Raw genomic sequence first — 17,973 nt, forward strand, 5'->3', positions numbered from 1 at the left:
TATGGTGCGATGCGATGTCGTTATTAATCATGAGGGTGGCGCGTATTTTGATTTTAGAAGAGTAACGGAGATGTTTCCTATCTTTTTCCATACGCGACTTTAAAAGACCTATCGTCTTCCATAGAAAAATATCTAAGATGCCTTTTCTAAATTATGATTTGTAACTTCAAAAAGAAAGTCTAGCTTTTCTTAAAAAATTTATCTAAGGGTCCCCATTCATTCGGTATCATGATTTGATACTAAATGAAAGAAAAAAAGGGGGGGGGGGGGGGGGGGGGGTGGGGGTTGTTGCTGGCCACAACAATTGGCGATTCACTTGGAAGAACCAGTTATCTCTGTTATTTCTATTGACGCTTTTTTTTTTTTTTTTTTTTTTAACTTCAGAAAAATTTAAAAATTTTGAACTTTATTATAAAAAGATAAGACAAATGAGACTTCAAACTGCCTATGATGTTTCGTCTCAAACTCTTTCCGTTTCAATTATTTGTACACCCAATTCGTCTTTGCATCTAAATCAGCTGTTACTTGGTATTTGTAAAACATAAAATAAAGTCTTCTCTGTTTATCAGTCCTTTAGTATGCTCCTTAGTCGCAGGTAGAGCCTCTGCTGCCAGCAGGCGTCCATAGCCTCGACAGGGTTACCTTTTAACCAGCAATGATCCTTTATCCTGCTTGAGGTTACTCGCAACATTCCAGAGAAAAATCCTTTTTACACACTTTTCCTTTTTAAATTCTCTAAAGAACAATGCCTTGGTTTGGTGGCCAAATTATGACATAGTCATTCACTTGATTTACACTTTTGCTGAACAAGCCGGCTCGTGATGAGACCTCTTGTCTTTTGATTGCAACAATCTTAAGTCGTTGCCCTGTTTTGATAGACAGTATTGGCAAAGTCAGCAAGTTATAATATCTGTGATCATGATAAGCTGGCTCGTGATGAGACCTCTTATTCTTTGAGATATAGTGTTTTTCTTGGGTTGTTTCTCTGAATGCTGTAATTTCCTTTTAGCAGGGAGGAAGTCATTGTTTTTCCTTAAGAAAGTTCTGGACGACAATGATAGGGCGATAAAGGCTGTTTTGACAGAGAATACTTATCTTAAGATTGATACCTTTCATTGTGCTGACCTAAAACAAATCCTATACTGAGATATCTTTCTTTAAAATTTTGGAGTTTGAAACTATCATCATATATAGGTTGAAGTTCTAATGATAATAAAGATCAAATTTTTTAAAAGATTCGCTGTTGATAGTAGTAGAAGTTCCAAATTTTAAGCAGAGACAAGGTATCTTTAGTAAATGTCAAATGTCATTGAACCAGAACAAACATTATTATGGAGGAAATTACAAAGGAATGATAGGCAAATATTTTCTGAGGTTATGAAGAGAATATGTATAGCTTTGCTTATCAGTTATTAAAAACAAAAACCTAACTAAACTACTCCTACTCCTACTCCTATTCTAACCATATACAGGAAATAACTATGTGAAATGATATTTCCAATGGAACCATCTATTCATTTTTATCCCTAGCCGAATGAATCTTCCAAGCATTAATAAAAAGAATCGAATTTTTCTTGGATCGTAATTGTTGGCTAAGAAATAAAAACACAGAACCTCAATTGGAATTCTGGCTGATTTTCTTTTCTTATGCAAAGTTGTTTCCAACTGGGTACCTATTGGATCATAAAAATCAGAATGAATTTCAGTTGTGAATTGATGATGTCGCAATAGGAAGGATAACAAGTCAAATGGTGGACAAGATTTTTTTATTTCAATGACTTGTAACTTTTTATCTGTTAATTTTGAGTTTTTTGTGATTTTGTTCGAAAAGAAAATTCTCATATGCAAGTCGCTAAAACATAATCTATCAAAAGTTTGAAGATTTGAAAGGAAATCCGATTTTGTACATAATGAGTTTGAGTGAGAAAGGAATGATTGGGAATTTATACAAATAGTGTTACAGCACGACTGGGTTTTACTTGTAACATCTTGTTTTTCACAAAAACTGGCCAGGTTTTGTGAATAGGGAACTAGGTCATGATTACAAACAGGGATGGGGCTTTCCTCATGATACGAATCATAGATCGGGGTATTACCTGGGATAGTAAAATCATTTAAGTGATCTTCTACTTCGAGATGAGGGTGGACTGACATGATTTCTGATTTAAGATGTCCTTTATCCTCTGGCCCTAGTTGAGTTATTTGAGAAAACTCAACAACATTATCATTGTCAAAGTAACTATCACAAAAGACTCTACAGATTTCCCTAGGTTCCTCCTTCTCATTGTATGTTTTCTGACAAGGGAGGTCAGGCAATTCCTTTTTGTCCTTGATCGAAAGCTGTGTTAATGCAATCTCTTTAACTTGAAAACCTAATGATGAGTCATTTAAATAACCCTCTATAGTTTTTGAGATATCTTGAATATTAAGAGGGGAAAGATTGTCATCACTAAAAACATCAGGATAAAGAGAAAAATGTAAATCTGGAACAATGCATTTAAAAACATCATAAAAGAAACTTTGTTCATCAGATCCATCACAAATGTCGGGCTTTAGATCATACCTTTTTGCGCTGATACTTTTTGAAAGAGAAACATTAGATTGATCTAACCTTGGCATCTGCATTCGTTGACTTGAAATGATATTGTCAGCGTCATCTTCTGTTTCCAAGGTAATTTTGCTTTTAGCATCTTCATCTCTCTTTTCTGGTAGTAGAGCATGCATGACTCCCAGGCTTTGTAAATTTTCTTCATTATGGATGCTTTGTGTATTTAACTTGGAATGATCATTCATATTAGAAGAAAAGCTAGCAAAGGTAGAATTAATTTCTGATTGGTCAGACACAGGAGGTAGGAAATACTCATCGTAATCTGAAGATTCTTCGTCTGTGAGCTCATTTTTGAGATCATACTGTAGGCATTTAAGATGAAATCGCATATTGAAATCCCTTACGGGTTCATCTTGTTCTCTAAGATAATCAATTTCATCGTATACCTGGTCGTAATCATAACAATCAAATTCCAAGATGAACATCTTAACGAACTGGTCCCAGCTGTGAATTGATGCAACTGGGAGGGTTCTGCACCATTTTGTAGCTTCTGCTGTGAAGGTAAGAGTAAAAATCCTGCACAAAACGCCTTCATCAATCTTCTGAGTATCAGAAGTTGAAACTTTTTGTATGAACTGAAGGGCGTGATTGAATGCGGAAGAGTCTTTATTACCATTGAACTTTACCTGAGACAATAGACTTACCACGTCCGGTGGAATGTTGGAAGAGGTATGAACATAGATGCAACTCCAAATAGGAACTTCATGAGTAGTCATCCTGTTTCAAGATTTATAATTCAAAAAAAACATTCCAACAGGTATTATGCTCAGCCCTCCTTCTAGCGCCAAATATGTTGAGGGCCCTGAAATCGGGTCAACAACAAGGGGGATACCCACCCGGTCGGGAACCTGGCTGGTGGCTCCTTGCCCGTTTGGTGTGGCGGGTCCGACTGGGGATAACGGGACCAACTTCCCGATCTAAGGGGTGTGTGTGTGTAGGGTTTGATTATGCTATTTCTTTGAGAACTTTTGAGAGCTAATTTAAATCTAACTCATGATTTGACTATAAGCTGCTGAAATCTAATGAAAACAACATGTGCAATCTACGCTAACCCGGGGTATATCTTTTCCATCATGCGATCTAAAAAGATTTCATATAATAACTGGTAATGAAGATTATTCAGCTACTATAAGAATATAAACCATTTAAGATAAACCATTCTGCATAAGAAGTTAAACAGGACAGTTGTGGACTGCATATCGCATGATAAATCATTCATATGTCAAGCATGAACAAATGACTCCATCGTACAAAAGTGCCAAATGGTAACCACACATTTATACATTAACATATAAATAACATCAGCTGTATATCACTCTAAGCAAATAAGTAAAAATTCATCAAGAGATAAAAGTATCATTTATGACTGATTTTTACTCACAAACTTCAAGCAATAATGATTTACTTCTACTTACTTCTAACACCTACTAAGAGTACAGAAATGCAACATCAGTAGCAGACATTAAGATGCAAATATCAATAAATCCGATCCTTCCATTCATCAAAACCCCCTCTGAGGTGCAGAAATGCATGTTCTGAGGACAAGTTTTTTGACAAATTTCTGGACCCTTCTCCAATGCAATGAGAAGGGTTAAAATACTATGTCCTAATCCTAATAATAGTATTATTACAAAATTAAGGATTCGGTTTTCAAACGACCGTCCTTTTTCTAATATAACTAAAACAAAAAGAAACAACATTCTAAATAAAACTACTTGTGGACTTGGTCTTTGAAGTTGCATGTTTCTAACATAGGCTTGAGAAGAGTCGGCTGGCTAATTTCCGTTCTGAGCTGGGCTGCGAAAACGGCATCTATAAGAGTTGGCGCTACCTTCTCGGCTGCGTTCATGATACACTTTACCGTCATCCATTGGCTATGTGGTTTAACCAGGTACATCCAGTAACTTTCCCAATTCAGTCTAGCCAGTGCTTGGATAGCTTTCCCTTTTGCCTGTGCCTTTTGCCTCCATTCTGTCTCCAGTTGCAACTTGTTTGGTAGGTATCCCGGGGTGGTCTCTGAAATCAAATTGGCCCTGTGTAAATTTTCATTTACACAGTCGATAAGAATACTTGCCTGTGTAGCTGCTGCCTCTGCTGCTTGCTCTGCCTGCGTGATCTGCTCGTCTCATTTATTAAAGAGCATTTCTTTATGATTTTCATTAATTCTAGGTGCTCCTACTCTTTTTCCCTTCTCATCGTCTTGCCAAGTCAGATACTCTGTCCCTCTCTTGTCGTTCTGATCATATTCGCTTCGCAATTCCACCACCTGACTGGTGATTTTGTCGCTTAGCTCACAGAAGTGCCTCCACTGTGATATTTTATGCCCCAATTCTTCTTGTTGTTGCAGTAGTTGCTCGTTCAAGCCGATGGACTCTGAAATAAACTCTGCAAGCTTAGGTTCATCTCTGTGCATTTCTTGCTCCGCCTGCAGTTGTTTTTCTTTTTCTTCAAGACTCTTTTGGTAGCCTATTTGCATCTATTGGAAGTCTTCTTGGAGCTTTTCGAGCTGTCTGGAAGCTTCATTGTTTGCGTTGACTTGCTGTAACTGTTGTTGTAGCAGTTTTATGTGATTTTCTCGTTCCTTTAAGAGCTGCTGAACTTCAGAGGCCTTGTCAATAGTTGCAGAAGCATACGCTCCTGCAATTTGAGACAGCTTCGTAAGATTTTCTATAGGATTATTACTTGGGTCTTTCCACAAGACGTCTAAATGTTCAGCGTCTTGAGACAGTGCATTTCCGAGCTTTCTTTTCTTTCTTTGTCTTCTCACAACTGCTTTGTGCTGGGGACTGTAGAACACATCTAGTGGGGGAATTTCTTCTACGTTAAGTAGAAGTTCTGAGGATGGAGTGATGGAGAGATCTTCTGCTTCTGTGGTAACGCTGACTATGGTTGGAGCAACTTCTTGCACCTCCTGTGTATCGTTCACGGGCGTCTTTGGGACTTGCCCTTCGAGGTTGATTAATTCATTGAAGGACTCCCACTCTTTATCTAGCTCTGTTGTGATAAGAGGAGCTTCGATAACCGGAGGGGGAACATCTCTTGGTGGCGAGGTGATTACTTGTTGTTGAAACATTACACTGGACCGAGCTGTATCTTTGACTACTTCTTCGTTAATTCTTTTGTCATGCACAGATTCTTCAGGGTGTTCGGAACCTTCTCGCGCGGCGTTGGATTTAGATTTGGAAGTGCTGGAGTTCTCGCTGAGGCTGATGCTCGGAGTTGGCTCTCTAGTAGGTATTCGTAGCCTTTCTAGTGGAATGCTGGCCAGCCTTCTATCTCTATATGATGTGAATTTCTGGAGTTCACCTGGAGATAACCTTGACTGAGCTTCTCGCAAAATCTCTTTGAGTGAGCTCTTACCCTGAAAGAGATCGTCAAACAAATCTTTGTGTCCGAAGAACACTCTTATCTTGACGTTCGTAGTAAACTCTTGGGCAACTTTATTTGGGTCGAATGGCCTCATCGGGAACTTATATAATTGAAGGCACGTCACGTTTTCCACCTCATCAAAAGCGTGTCCTACATCGAATAAAGAGAAGGCCCCACAATTGACGGGAAATTGAGGCCAAATGGCCTTTTTCTTATCTTTTAATTCTTTGGTTAAGCCGCCTTTAGAGCAGGTTTGATAAGCGATTTCTTGAGCCAAAAGCTTATCTGGGTCATACAAGGGTAGGACATGTGGAGGAACAGTGCTTCCATAAACTCGAATGTAAGTAAACCATTCTTCCCCAACCATCTTGCGATGGAGATGATGTCGGTCTCGACTTCGGGAGAGCACCTTGGGGGGTCCTTACCATATATCATTCTATATATGGGCAATATAAGCCCATGGCAAATCTGGTAAAAATGAGGGGCAAACTGGGAATCCCACAAGACTTTGTGATAGACGTGAATAGGCAACGGGTCTTGGGTAGTCCATTTCCATCCCATAATGGGGAAATTAGATACAAGGAAAACAGAATCCATAACATAGGCAGCCAAATAGAAAGGAGGATAGACCCTTTGAGAAAAGGATCTTTTGGACCTGTAACTAACCACAGCCGTATATAGAGTATCAGAAAGAATTTTAGCCCAATCTACTAAATCGGCATTTGTGGCAGCGTCGATTAATGGCAGCCACTCAGATGAAAACTTGTTGATATCGGGCATACCAAACAACCTACACAGCATGGCTGCAGCAAAACAATATGGAGAAGTAAGGGAACCAGTGCTGTACATAACTTTCTTATCCTTCTTTAATTGCTCATCTCTTCTAGACCATTCTTTAGTGGTGTTCGATAGATCTGGGTTCTCCATTGCGAACTTCCTAAGAAATTCTGCATTATAGCTCGCTTGTGGTTCGGGCAGATGGTACATTAGCTTCAGATCTTGGGCGGCGAAAGATCCCACGAGCCCATGTCCCTGGATCTTGAATTGTCTGTTGTTTAATTCTGCATCATCCAAAATCCACTTGACCATATTTGTGTATGGTAGAATCTTAGGCCTTGCCGCTATTCTGTGAAGGGATGAACATGCTAGGTCTTCTAGGGTTGCTTCAGAGGAGCATGGTGCACCTGCAACGGCAGTCACTTTCATTATTCTCGGCTTCTCCTCTTCTAATAGCCTGTACATGCCTTCCCATGTGGAGATTCCTGCATCTCGGTTGCAGGATGTATCTGTGTATAGGGGCGCCATCTCCTTGGTCTTCTCTCTTGCTTCGGAGCTCTGAGCCTTGTTCTTCTTTCCCATTTTTACTTTGTGTTTCTTTCTGAGTCGTCTTTGCACTTTGTTCCTGCAGATTACAAGTGAAATGGAATGTCCGATCAGAAAGGTGATGGGAGAGTTTTAATTGCAAGAGATAAATCAATTACGCCACCTTACGTGAAGCAAATATCCAACAAGGCACGCGTCTTTAATCCTCTTAATGACTGACAACCAATTTACTTACTAACATTAAAAGCGCATGATTTCAGGTCAGGTAATGGTAAGTGGCTTTTCCTTTGAAAGGCGCGCCCGAAGGATTCGTACTAAGGTGATTTTATGATTTGCTGACGTACCTTCGCATGTCGCACGATCGCAATATCGCAGATCGCAAAACCTAGTGCTTGCCAAACCTCGTCTGGCTTGTTTCTGCGATGTGCGATCTAGCGATCGCAATATCGCAGATCGGTGAATTTCTTTGGCTTTTCGCTAGGGACATTAGTATGGTGTGATGCGATGTCGTTATTAATCATGAGGGTGGCGCGTATTTTTATTTTAGAAGAGTAACGGAGATGTTTCCTATCTTTTTGCATACGCGACTTTAAAAGACCTATCGTCTTCCATAGAAAAATATCTAAGATGCCTTTTCTAAATTATGATTTGTAACTTCAAAAAGAAAGTCTAGCTTTTCTTAAAAAATTTATCTAAGGGTCCCCATTCATTCGGTATCATGATTTGATACTAAATGAAAGAAAAAAGGGGGGGGTTGTTGCTGGCCACAACACCACTACATGCCTCTGTAATGTGTTACAATATATTTTGGCCCTGCTTTTACTTAACATTGGCTTTGTCCAATATATCATGGACCTACTGGCGAATGTGTTGAATGAGCTCAATGAAGTTGTTAGCCCTGTCGACTTCAAAGTGGATGTGAGTTGAATCTGTCGGAGTGGATACAAATGGTATGGCCACATCAATGGGACATAATGGATGAAATCCCAGCCCTACCTGAAAGGGGCTATGGCCCATTGAGCTGTGGAGAGCTCTGTTGTAGTTGTGTTGGACACAGCGGATACTTTCATCCCATGTGCATGGATGCTTCGAGTTGTACATGCACAAAATGTTCACAATCATCTTGTTGACAACCTTTGTTTGGATATCAGTTTTGGGATGGAAAGTCATGAACTTAGTAAGTTTTGTATCCAACATTGACTAAAGACTTGACCAAAATGCGGTCAGGAGTCCGTTGTCCTGATCTGAGATAATGGATTGTGGGATCTCAAAGTGTACCCACACTTGCTCAAAGAAGAGCTTAGCAGTGGCCTCTGTTGTGATAATATTCTTGCAGGCCGCCATGATGGTCATCTTAGAGAATCTGTCGACGACCTCGAAAACACAATCGTTCCCATGCTTAGTAGAAGGAAGGCCCGACATGTAATCCATGAAGATAGATTCCCAAGGCCGACTAGGAGTAGGTATAGGAATATATAGGCCTTTATTCTTAATGGTTGGTTTGGAAATAGCGCATGTGGTGAAAGATCTAATCTACTTCCCAACATCTTGACGAATTTTTGGCCAATAAAAATACTTTTGCAATACTGCCACTGTTTTCTCTACTCCGAAATGTCCAGCGACCCAACAGTAGTGCGCCTCCCAAATCATCTTGGAACACTCGCTTGAAGGAACAAAGATGTGTCCTAGGGGGCATAACAGTGCATCCTAAAGGTGAAAATTTGGAACTTGCTTCACTTCCAGGAGTGTTTGGTACGTGTTGCCAAATTCTAGATCGCTCTAGTAAAGATGCGGCCACCCCAAAGTCTCATGTCCATAGGACTCGAGCACATAGATTAGTGCCATGGCTGGTGGTCGATTGAGGCAATATGCAACATTATTGGTGTTTCCCTTCTTGTACTTAATATTCAAATGGAACCGTTTTAGGTAGGTGGACCATTTCTGATGGCGATTATTCTACAACTTCCCTTGTGTCTGTATGAACTGCAAGGGTCAGTGGTCTGTGTGGATGACCATTTCCTTCCCTAGAATGTAATGCTTCCATTGACAACAGACCTGAACAATGGAATACATTTATTTTTTGTAAGTAAGATACTTTAAGACTATAACTGAAAGTGTCTCACTATGGTAAGCCATTGGATGCTTCTACTGAGTAAGAACTACACCAATAACATAGTCAGAGGCGTCTGTCTCAATCTCAAATGGTTATTGCAAGTCTAGTAATGAGCACTGGTTCAGAGTAGAGGTGATGCTTTAACTCGGCAAATTCCTGTTGTTGGGTTTCAAACCAAAAAAAAATCTTTCACTCCACCCTTGGTGACTTGACTTAAAGGCCAAGTGATATGAGAGAACCCCAACACGAACCTGTAGTAGAAATTGGCAAGACCCAAAAATATGTGAAGCTCTGTTAGAGTGGTTGGGGTTGGCCAATCCAAAATGGCTTGTATCTTCGCTGGGTCCACATGCACACCCTTCTCATCAATGATATACCCTAGATATTGAATTTGGGTCAGGCCAAAAGTGCATTTCTCCAAGTTAGCACACAACTTGTGTTGTCACAGGGTTTGAAAGACCTGTCAAATATGGCAGAGGTTATCTTCCCAATTCGAAATGAAAATCAAGATATCATTTAAATACACCACAATGAATGCATTGGTGAAGGGTCGCAAAATGTCATCCATCAATCTCATGAAGGTTGTAGAGGCATTTGTCAACCCGGAAGACATGACTAACCATTCGAAAAGGCCCTCCTTGGATTTGAAGGCAGTCTTCCACACATTGAAGGGTTCAATAAGCACCTGGTGATAACCTGACTTCAATTCAATCTTGCTGAAATATTTTCCCCCCTTGAACTGGTCCAAAAGGTCATCAATCTGCAGGTTTGGGTACCTATTTCGGACACTTGTTCAATACCCGATAGTCAATACAAAGTCTCCAGGTCCCATCCTTCTTCTGTACCAATACAAGTGGGCTCCCACTGGGTGATGAGCTTGGCCTGATGTACCCTTTCTATAATAGTTCCTGAATCTGCCTCTTGATCTCATCGTTCTCCAGAACAGAGCGTCGACAGATCAGCCCATTAGGCAGCAGCGCGCCCGAGTCAGATCGATGGAGTGCTTGACCTAACAATGTAGAGGTATCCCTGTAGGTGAAGCGAAAATGTCCATGTACTCCTCCATGTCCTTGTCCATCTACTGCTACTGTGCAGAGGAGCCCTATCTAGAAGCCGTGGCCACAACCTTCTTCTTTCCCCGAGAGTGAATCATAAGGAAAACAAATTTCTTGGTCTGGGAAATGATCTTACTGCATTACTTTGCAGTGATCAAAGTGATGGCGGTAGGCGAGGCTACTTCTCGTATCTTGTACAACTTATTGGCCAAAGTAATAATCACAGAGTGAGGTCTCGACTCATATACAACATGTCATTTCCACAAGTATGGTTGTCATAATAATACATCACAAACTTCAAGAGGAGAAACATCATACAGTACCTCATCCATGAAGGGCTTGATGTTGTAGGGAAGGCGACACTACTAGCTGGCGCGAAGATCTCGTCCTTGGTGAAGCCACACGATGGTGTATGGCTATGGATGTGTTGTAGTCTTTAGGCCCTGCCACTTCATGACCTTTGCTGAAATGAGGTTCTTTTGGCTCCCATTGTCGACAATGAACTACAACAAAGAACCCTTCACCCACATCTGTGAGTGGAAGAGGTGTTCCCCATCCTCTGGATATTCAGGTTCATTCTTCTGGATCTTGGTGGTGGCCAAAGTGACACTGGGCTCCACATCAATGATCTGCTTCCCTTTGTCATTCCCCTTAATGGGTTCTTACTCAGAGTCATAACATGGGTTTGATTCGGGGGCCTTCATCTTAGCCACCAAGGACTTCTTTGCCCGACACTCACTTGTGTTTTGAGTGGATATCTTATGGAACTCACACCATTTTCCTCTATCCTTCTTTGTCTTCATGGTATTTTTCTTTGCTTGTGGCTTTGGCGGATTGTCATTGGTAGCCCCGCCTTGGCTCTGTCCTTTGATTTGTGGTTTGGGGGCACCTTTTCCTTGCTTCATATTTGCAAATCCAAAGTCCCGCTTCTTATGTTTAAACTTCTGCTCAAGCTTGACAGTGTATCAGTAGGCCGTGCCGAGTGAGGAAATGTCTAGACACTCCATCTCGTTCTAGATGTACTTTTGTAGACAGTCACGGTGCTTGAGTACCAAATGGCGCTCAGAACCCTTGATACCCAGCTTCATGCAAAGGGTATGGAAAGAATTTGTGAACTCCGACACATCTTGGTCCCTTCCTTGCCATAGCATGGTCCACTTTATGTATTTATCTTCATAGCTCCCGACAAGGTAATATTGTTCCTTAATGGCATCTCAGAAAGAATCCCAAGTGGGTGCAGCTGAAAACAGTGAGGATTCACTCTCATCCTTTTGTTTGCAGTAGGTTTTCCACCAATCCTTAATGTGTGGGGCGGCTTTGAGAAGTGAAAAAATAATATTTTCCCGATTGGAAAAGTCGTGAAATGAAAATTATCGTTCCAATAGATTTAACCATTTATCTATGGTGTCTGCATCTATTTGGTCCTCAAATATGGGAATATCGAAGTTAACTTGTACCTTAGAAGAGTGGCACCTCTAGAGTGGGTGTTGGATGAAGATGCATCGCCTATGGGTAGCCATCGAAGGATTTGGGCAAAGTTATCCATCATCGTGTTCCTCTGTCGCTCGAGGGCTTCCTTGAGAAACATTTTGAAAGGATATCCTACCCCCTCGTCTTTTTTTTCTTCATCCATGGGAGGTCGTCAAGGTTTGTGAGGTTGGTATTGAAATGGTTCAATTAAATCGAGCCCTAACTCCTTATACCCTAACCTTGCTGGGGACATGCAAAGAAAAACAGAGAAAGAGCATACTATTATGATACCACTGATCTGAACTTAAACAGGAGCACAACAAGTTATAGATATAATCATAAACACATAGATGCAATAGAAATAACACTTCATTTCATTAATAGAAAAATATTGAACTATGCTTATGAACAGAATGGAAATAAACTAACACAGGCAAGGTAGCTTATCCCTGAGAAGAGATGTAGCGGATACATGCCTCTAAACTGTGTTACAATGAGGCTCAATAGCTGATTTATTATTAAGCAATAAGATAAAACCCTAAACAACCAAAACCATAACCCCAAGAGATGTAATGCCAAGAGTTCGTGGGCCCCGTTGGGGTTACTTGGGCAACCAACTTCTCGGGGTGGTAACTTGATCATATTCTCTGTTTGGCGCATAGGATACCTTGTTGGAAATGTCTCTCTGAGTAATACAGGATTTGCGGCAGGCCAGGGGCTTATGGCTACGGGTCTACAGCAGACCTCAGAAAATGCCATTTAGGGGGTCAAAACTACTCTGGAAGTTCAGGACTCGAAAAACTACTAAAACTAGTAAATGCTTAAATAAATAAGGAAACAGATGAAACTGACTGGAGGTATAGGTGGAATGGGCGGGAAGCCACCAATATCCACCTAGATCAACTACAAAGTCAGAAACACGGATGGGTAATGAAGAAGACAACTAGATGGCCTATCAAGTAGTTGATTGCAAGAAGATAGAAGTGTAAGCTGAAAATTTTGTAAAGGGAAGCGGAAAAACTCTAGATAACCGAGATGAATGTATGCATTTGTGAACCAAAACAAGGACCGATGCTTGGTGAGGATGATGGTGCTGCTAAAATGAAATCTGTTGATATGAACATGGGTTCAATTCCCACAGAAGGCGCCTCAGACTGTTTAGAAGAACAACATAAAGACTTGAGGACATAATCATCTATTGAGACGATAAAGCCCTATGTTTTTGAATCTGACAATTAATGTGTGGATGCAAGATGTGTTGCAAATAATGGACGAGACACTAATTATGTTTCATGCAACGATGAAGACCAATCTGTTGAAATTATTTCTAAAAGAGACCATAAAATGTTTATGAAATGTACTGAAGAAGAATTACGATTGCTAGAAAAGATGTTGATGGAACCTGAATCCAATCAAGTTGTGGATAAAGAAGATAAATATTCAGGCATTGAAAATGTGGAACCTGAGATAAAATGTAATTTTCAATTTAATGTTAAAGATGATGAATTGATATTCCAGACTAGTAACACTAAAATTCAATCAGAAACTAAATTGGATGATGAGATTGAAGAATTAAGGACACTAATGGAACAAATACACAAACCAATATATTGCGAGCTAAAGCAGAAAGACAACAACATGATCCATTTGATTGCTCGAGTATATATCAACATAGTAGGAGGAGAATTACAATATAAAATTTATAAGCCTGGAAGACAAGAAAAGACAACCATAGAACATCAATGACATGGAAGAGCAACTGAGTTACTGCAAATGAAAGTTTGGGATCCATAAGGAGTTTTATAAAGACATATGGTCGGGAGACCATGATTTTCTTTTACCTTGGGAGTCTGATGCAAGAGAAACTAACCTAGGGTTGAATGTTTACTAAAGGAGCTAATTTCCTAAGTGAAGATTTAATTATTTATTGTAGTTTCCTATAGTTTTAAGAGAAAAGGAGAATTATTGTAAATAGGAGAAGGTTCGAGAGTATTTTGGAAGAGTTGAGAGAATTGTGGGTTAGTTAGATCTTATTTAGAGATAAGGGATTAGGTGAGAGCTTTTATGGATCATGAGAGATATTGTGGGAGTTTGTTTAGGATCTAGAACCTACTTTGGGTTCAGATCAATTTGTATAAATCTATGTGAGCCCATGAGGCATGTAGGTGTGAAGTAGAGAGAGGAATGAGAGGCCAATGATTAGGCCAATAGTTCTCCTGTAAATATTTTATTTATTAATTAATTATTTATGAGATTTTATGTGCATCCGTATTGTGTGGTTTTGAGAATTACGTTGTGTGATAATTTTTAAATTGCATGACCCCTAGCCTATGACATAAGAATCCATGGCCCTCCACAACCTTCATCGGTTATCTAGGATAGCATTTTTGGTACAAAATGTCTTCAACAAACAATTCTACAACTTGACCTTACATTAAATAACCTGTACTCCACTCTCGGAGCACAACGAGTCACACCAGCTTGAACTTATTAAGAACTACCTGTAACTAATGCTCCTGGAGCACTGCGAGTCATATTAGTCTATTTAATAATTGGCCTGTTGTTTGTGGTTCTGCATCATGTATTTTTTTTTTCACACACTTGGATAATAGCACAATACAACATAATAAAATTGCACCTCACACCACACAATACATCTCGGTAAACAAGACTACAATAATTTATTATTGGACTTTCCAACTTCCTATCACGACTCACGTCCTCGTTCATGCACAACATCTTCTCAGTGAAATGAAAGTATTTTGGAATAAATTTAACACTCAATGTGCAACATTATAAATTATGTAATGGACAACAAAAAAATATCTTTGGAATAGTGCTTATAAGTGATTTAAGGCCATCAACTGGGTAAGATGTGCCTTTACCAAATATTTTGAATACTTTTAGATTCCCTGACACCTGCGACAACCTTTACATATTTAAAATGTCTCCTTCCTCTTTTCCGAATGTATTGGTGATGACATGTAGAGTAAGATACTAAAATGAAGACTAGAATATGTCTTCACTTAGGCAACTTAAAATACACGTTTCAGAGATAATGAGAAAAGAAATCACAACAGAGAACTCATGATCATGGCATCTTTTCTTCACAAATGATCTAGCATACGATTCCATAGATCCATCCATGTCGGCCGAATGACCCCGTGGAAACTCAACGATCGAGAATCCTTCCATGCTCCCTAATCCATGCAACCAATTGATCCACAAAATAAACTATTTTGTCACAAGCTTTGCACTTTTGTTGCGTTATGGTGAAGGCCATAGCCATGATCCGAGATATTTTATTACAAAATAACAGTCCTTGAGCTATCAGTTTCTAAACAACAATGATATCTTTCTCCAATATTTGCCTCATCGAACAAAGCTATAACAATTATCCATGGCAGATAGGCCATATAGGCCACATCAAAAGAACCACAAATGACTAGACCATCTGCCCCAACCAGTCCAGCTCGATCCATTGCAAAAATCACTGGGAACTTTTAAAAATTCACGCAAAATAGGCATGCATTGATCAACTGCTGGAAATTTCTATGATTGCAAAAAACAATTGGGGCTCTAATCGAACAAGGGTTTGAACACAACACATATACAATATTCTTGGACAATTATTTCATACTTTGACTCTTTCTCATAATCACGGCCAAGAATTTTGTATAAGACTTTAGATCTACACCAAAAACAAATCTACACACAACAACATGGAAATCAAACACTAAAATAATATATATACAAAGGACTAGCTCTCACAACTCTTACATTTTCCCGGCATTCCCATAAGGGAATCAAGCCAAAACAGGGTCTGATACCATGTTAGAAAATAGAAGAGAGCAGTGAGAGATTGAGCACACAACATAAAAACACACACTCCATTTATTGATCACATAAAGAAGTTACATATACAAGAATTAGAGCACCAACTTCTAGATGATAAGAAGAAGGTGGATCTATAACTCATAGATGACTCACACACATAGGGAAATAACTACTTCTAGAACCACACCTAGAGACTCAAAATAACACATGGAAGCATTACTTCCAACAGTTGATGCGTTCATACTTATAACATTTCCCATTTTTAAGTAAAAATGTTGTAGTGTTAATACTTATAACATTTCCCATATTGTAGATAATATTTAATAAACCAGTCATAATTATTGCATATCATATCATCTTTAATATGATATAATTTTTAAATGTTTAAGTAAAATATTTATCACCTTTTACTAATGTATCTCTCAAAATATATATAATTTTTTATATTTTTATATTGTTTTATTTATTTAATTTCATATGTTAACTTTTTAACCTATTAAATACATACGGTGTAGTTTAATTTATAAATGGAATGACCTTTTTTCGTTGGAATCCAACGATACAATTCAATTTTAATTAAATATAACTTGAATTAAGTGACTAAAGTCAAATCTCACATAATTTTTACATCATATTCACAAGTGCTTGTTGGCAGCTCAATGCGTGCAAAATTTTAAATATTGTAAACATAGTAGTCTAATTGTTATACATTTTGGAGCTTTTCTAGTTGTTGAGGAGTGGAGTTTTATGCTTCATTTACAAACCCTTGAATCTCACGGGGCATGTGAGATAATGGGACTTGGCATGATGTTTAATGTCTTTAGTGTTATCTTCTATTTATTTACAAAATGATAATTATAACAAAAGGAAAGTATATGTAGTATGACACATATTTTAGGAAAGGAAAGGTATATACAAAAGAGACAATATGTAACAGTAATGAATTAAATATATGAACAAGAAATAACTGAAATAAAAGATAAATTTATGAGTGAACTTATAGAAATACCATGTTAGCTAGAAGACCACGTAGGTATGTAACAAACCGAAAAATATAACTCATAAGTATATTTTCAATTTTTAGCATAAGTTGTTCATAAATATAAATAAAATTTTCAAAAATGCATGCATTGTAAAATGGCTGAAAAAAGTCGATTTTATTCATGAAAACTTGAGTACAGCTTGTTGTTCCACCAATTCCTGTAAGAATTGTTGACTAGGACTTAAATCAAAAACGTCTAAGACGTAAAGGACTCACACATAGACATTTAGATGATAAAGATAAAGTAAGACGACATTGACAATCCTTCTAGAACCACTAGATGTGATAAATTCAACGAAGTTCACTACAGAAATTTAGCTAATTAGCATTGACATCAAATATTAGACCTTCTACTAGCATAAAGAAATGCAAGAATGAATGATAACCTGAAATGAGCACATAGGAAATAAATGAGCTTTCTCTTCTCCTTGTCACTCCTAGAAAAGTTATGTTGCCACCAAACAGAGAAATGATAAATTAAAGGGAAAATGACAACCATAAGATTTAGTGCGTACCTGTCCTCACTAATTTTCCATTCCCTCCTTCTTTGTCTTCTCCCTATTTGTATTCTCTTGAAGTAGTTAGGAGATCTAATTGTTTTTGTAATTATTTGATTCATTAATTTAATTATCTTTAAATGTGTTTTATAATTCAGAAGAAAGAGTTTTCAAAGGAGTTATAATTAACTTTTAAAATAATTTTTGGTAGGTGGGACCCTCCTCATACATCTCACAAAACCAAAATTTACCCTAGTGACTCCCAAATAAAATATGTGCATTCATAATAATATAAAATAATATCTTGAGTGAATAAAAATTCCACATCATCCATCGCATATAATCTAATGCAAAATCCATGGTGTCTCCCTCAATAAAATGCATATTCCATATATCATAAAAGCAAGAAAAATAAAAACATCATGCCAACTATCACGTAACACCTTGTACCCCATAATATTATGCCATCAAAAAAATATGTTTTACTCAAAATAAGTTGTTGTCCCAAAATAAAATGTGTTGAAAAACACGTTGTAGAATATACCAAAAATAGAAGCTTGCATGAAACAAAAGACAATGAAGTAAATCTAAAACATCATGTAAGTTTAAGTTCTCGACATGCATTGTGTTTGTCATCCAATTCATTGTCCTTAATTTTT

Source organism: Pinus tabuliformis, chromosome 3_2 (assembly GCF_031772625.1).
Source record: "Pinus tabuliformis cultivar Carrire ecotype Pingquan chromosome 3_2, CPIR1, whole genome shotgun sequence".
Taxonomy (NCBI): Eukaryota; Viridiplantae; Streptophyta; class Pinopsida; order Pinales; family Pinaceae; genus Pinus; species Pinus tabuliformis.